The sequence below is a fragment of the Asparagus officinalis genome, chromosome 2 (assembly GCF_001876935.1).
Source record: "Asparagus officinalis chromosome 2, Aspof.V1, whole genome shotgun sequence".
Lineage (NCBI taxonomy): Eukaryota > Viridiplantae > Streptophyta > Magnoliopsida > Asparagales > Asparagaceae > Asparagus > Asparagus officinalis.
In genome coordinates, this window is record NC_033795.1 from 75,005,310 (window position 1) to 75,009,925 (window position 4,616).

Consider the following 4,616-nt stretch of genomic DNA (forward strand, 5'->3'; position numbering starts at 1 on the left):
TATTTGGCCATCTGAAACATAAGAAGAGAACCATTATGGCACGTCTGAAAGGGATTCAAAATGTCATGGATATAGGCTGGAACCCCTTTTTGGACAGATTGGAAAAAGAACTACATCTTCAACTAGCAGAACTCTTGAAATATGAGGAAATTCTATGGTTCCAGAAGTATAGGGGTTCATGGATTAAAGAGGGGGACAGAAATACCAAATTCTATCACACAAAAACGATACGTCGGAGACACAAGAACCGGGTATTGCAGCTCAAAAATGAGAGAGAGGAATGGGTTCAAGAACAGGGTGAGCTTAAGGAAATGGTGATAAACTTTTACAAAAAGCTTTATTGTGAAGAGGATCCAGGAGCGGTGACTGCTGTGCCTACTCATCACTGCTTCCCTAATCTTACAACTTATCTCCAGGAGGCCTTTCACGATAATATTTCGAAGGAAGAGGTGCAGGGTGCTGTGTTTCGTATGGGGCCCTTTAAAACTCCGGGGCCAGATGGCTTTCCAGCAATTTTTTTCCAGAAAAATTGGGATGTGGTGGAGAGCAATGTCGTCAGTTTCATACAAGAAGCTACCATGCAGACAAACAGAATAGAGGAGGTAAACAAAACCCAACTTGTTCTCATTCCCAAAATCTCTAATCCAGAATATGTTTCCCAATTTCGTCCTATATCGTTATGCAACGTAACCTACAAGATTTTATCTAAGATTATTGTGGAACGGATTAAGCCCCTGATGAGTAAGCTTGTCAGTCCCTTCCAAACAAGTTTTGTTCCCGGAAGAGTTATCCAAGACAATATTATTGTTGCTAAGGAAATTTCCCATTCGATGAATAAAATAAAGGGGAAGAAGGCGTACATGCTTATTAAAGTGGATCTTGAAAAAGCCTATGACAGGCTCCGATGGAATTTTATACAAAAAATTCTAAATGAAATTGGGATACCCGAAGCATGGTGTGATATTATTATGAAGTGCATCACTACTACTTCACTTTCGGTCTTGTGGAATGGTAATACTTCTTCGGATTTCAAGCCCTCTAGGGGTATAAGGCAGGGTGACCCCCTCTCACCCTATCTTTTTGTCCTCTGTTTAGAAAAACTCACACATATGATTCTGGATTGTGTGCAGGCCAATAAGTGGAGGCCTATGCCTTTGGGCAAGAAGGGCCCTTTAATCTCACATTTAATGTTTGCAGATGATCTAATCCTTGTTGCTGAAGCTAATAAGGATCAGGCGGAGTGTATATGTCAATGTCTGGAAAATTTTTGCACAGCGTCTGGGCAAAAAGTCAACAAACAAAAGACAAATATTATGTTCTCAAAGAACATTGATGAAGCTGTGGCAAGTAATATCCTTCTGTATAGCGGGTTCTCCAGAACAAATGATTTAGGGAGATATCTGGGTATTGATATTACCAATGGGAGAAGAAAAGTCCAGCGATATAATGATCTATTGGAGAAGATATCGCGCAAATTTGCGGGATGGAAAGCAAGCTGCTTATCTATGGCGGGACGAATGACCTTGATTAAGTCTGTCATGGCAAGTATGCCTATTTTTACCATGCACACGGATAAGCTTCCAGTAGCGATATGCAATGTTGTTGAACGTAAACAAAGGGCATTTATGTGGGGTCATGATCCAGATAAGAGAGGTTTCCATCCTATAGGGTGGAATCGGATTTGTACTCCGAAACAAGTGGGAGGACTCGGTATAAAAAAGTTGAGCATCATGAACGAGGCCTGTCTCCTTAAATTATCTTGGAGGAGCTTACACGAAACAGAGGGCTTGTGGGTGAAGGTTCTGAAAGCAAAATATGGCCATCGGGCTGACTGGAGGCGTCTTGCTGTTGCCAAACAGGGGGACTCGGATACATGGAGGCAGTTGGCCCCTATTTGGAACAAGGGCCTACATCATATGGTTTGGTCTATTAAAGGTGGTAGGGATGTTAGATTCTGGCTCGACAGGTGGACAGACCTTGATGTCCCACTTATACAGAAAGCACTACTCCATATCCCTCATGAAAAGGCAGCAGCCACTGTGAGTGACTTTGTCACAAGTGAAGGAAATTAGGACTGGAATGTTTTGAAGGATTGGGTTGATGAAGAGGCACTTGGAGCTATCAGCGTCGTTCCGCCACCAATAATGAATGCTGGAGGGGATAGCCTGACATGGAAACACAATGCAAATGGTCTTTTCACTGTTAAACAAGCATATGAGCGGCTGGATCCATACCAGTCCGCCAAATTACACCCCATTTGGAAAGATATATGGAAGCTTCCCACCACAGAACGCATCCGACTGTTTTTGTGGAGAACGATGCAGGATTCTTTGATGACAAATGGCAACAGATACCGATGGTTTCAAAATCGATTACAATTTGGATTCCGATTACAAAAGAGAGGAGAATGAATTTGATTCTCCCCTTTGTTTAAAACTGGGTTCTTCTTGGTAGCGGTGGAGTGCCTCCTTCGATTGATCGCGTCGAACTTACTCTCCGTTGACGATCCGACCGTCCTTCTTCACTGGAACAATTGAAGTGCTTGATGACTTCGGTTTAGAACTCTTAACGAGTGTAAAGAACTCTGAACGAGTTAAGAACTCTGAAAAGAGTTGTTGAAAACCGAATGTCTGGCTCGATGTGATTAACTTGTGTTGCAAGTTAATTAAGTTAATTAAGAACTCTTAACGAGTTTAAGAACTCAGAATGAGTTAAAACTCTGTAACAGAGTTGTTGGAACCGAAAATTCGGTTAATTGCCAAGTGGATGATACCTTTGATGAAAGGATCCTTCGGGATTTGATTAACTGATCGTTGATCAGTTCCTTGATCTCCCGAAGATCTCTTCCTTCCGATTACTCAACTGCCGAGATTTGTTGACCTTGGGTGGTTTTGATACCAGCTCCCCTCAACTCTTTGCGGTTTTGATCTCAGAAACCGATTGATCAACCTATCAACCCGCCCCCCTTACTCAGTTGAGTAAGTTGGTTATTTATAGGGTGATGTGGAGTGTAACCAACCCCTATTTCCGCTCCTTTGTGGGCGAGAATCCCTCAGAACGTGGGATAACGGTTTTGAGGCCGTTCGACTTGCGTTTGAACAAGTCAAAACGCCTCAGTTGGCGTTATGGGCTTTAACTCTGCGTCCAAGGCTTGAGATGCAGAGTTAAATCTCTGTTAGAGATTTGAGACGCACAGGCCGTGTGCGTTGAAGCTCAACTCTGCGTCCAGAGTTTGGGACACGTAGTTGAACCTATTGAAGAACGCACGTTATGTGTGCGTTTGGTGCTTGAACTCTGCGTTGCAGAGTTAGACATTCGCTGGAGAACGCACAAGTTGTGTGCGTTTCGAATTTGAGAAACGCAGAATTAAACTTCTACGTTTGATAGAGGTTGTTGACTTGTAACATCGTCTGCCATGACATTGCAAAGGCCATTGTTTATTGGTCTTTGCCTGTTATAAGATATGAGAGTCGTCAGATTGTAACTCTCACCAACGATCGTGAAGGCCACTGAATAGGGTTTTCATCAGCTGTCGGAAGTGTCGTCAAATTGTAACTCTTCTCGATCTGTGTGAAAAGTCTCCTATTTGCCCTTTCCGACTGTCGACCCGAAAGCTATTTGATTGTAGCTTTCGTTGTGAGAGCTTGACGGGAATCAACATCCATAGTGTTTTGAAGATGGATATTTGCCCACAGCTCTCTACCAAGCGACTCACCAACTAAGCCCAACCTTTTATTTCTGAAATCATTACACTGCTCATCAGCATCTCTAATAGTTGCTAATATAATATTAGTCATGCTGTTGTCGCAGCCATCAAGATCAATCATCTCAGAGATGAGGCCTTGTTTATAGCGGTTGCAGAGTTGCGGATGCAGTGATTAGAAAGTCGTCTGATTGTAACTTCCATTATCAGGGCTTGATAGGGATTAGCTATCCATTGTGATTTTTAGACAGCCTACAGAACCCCCTCCAAAGTTTTCGAAAGTTCGCGGTTGACTGGGACGAATTTTCGGAATACTTTGGATCTCAAAATTTAGAAGACGTTGTCAGACTTAGTTGATTGGAATCTAATTGTACTCATCCAATGGACTCTTTTGTGGGGTCACTTATTTCTTCTTGGCTTTTAGTCGCTTTGATAGCTGACATTAGCCTCCCTCTATTTATTTGGAACCATGTCTTGGCTATAAACATAGAGGAAGTCGTGTGGTTGAGTCAGAACGCACAGATAGATTTCTTGCGTTATTGAACTGAAACGCAGGGTTAAATTCTGCGTTTAGGGATTCCATCAATGTAGATGCACGGCGGATTATAACGCAGGGGTGAATTCTGCGTTCAGAAGCTCAAGCGTCACAGGCGCACAGGCCACGTTTGGCGGGATTTTGGGCCTAGAACCCCGACCCGATTTGACAGCTCATAGCTGTCTATAAATAGACCGCTAAGGGTCAAATCAAAAGTCACCCGACTTTTTGCCTCCTCTCTTTCGGAAGATTTTTAACGAAGCCTCTTCGTTTTCGACGTCGGTGATCCTGTTCATCATCTCCAACCCTCTTCCATGGGTTCCAAGAAGAAAGCTGCTCCACGCCCAAGATCCCCTGCTGCAGCGGTGCCGCCGTTTC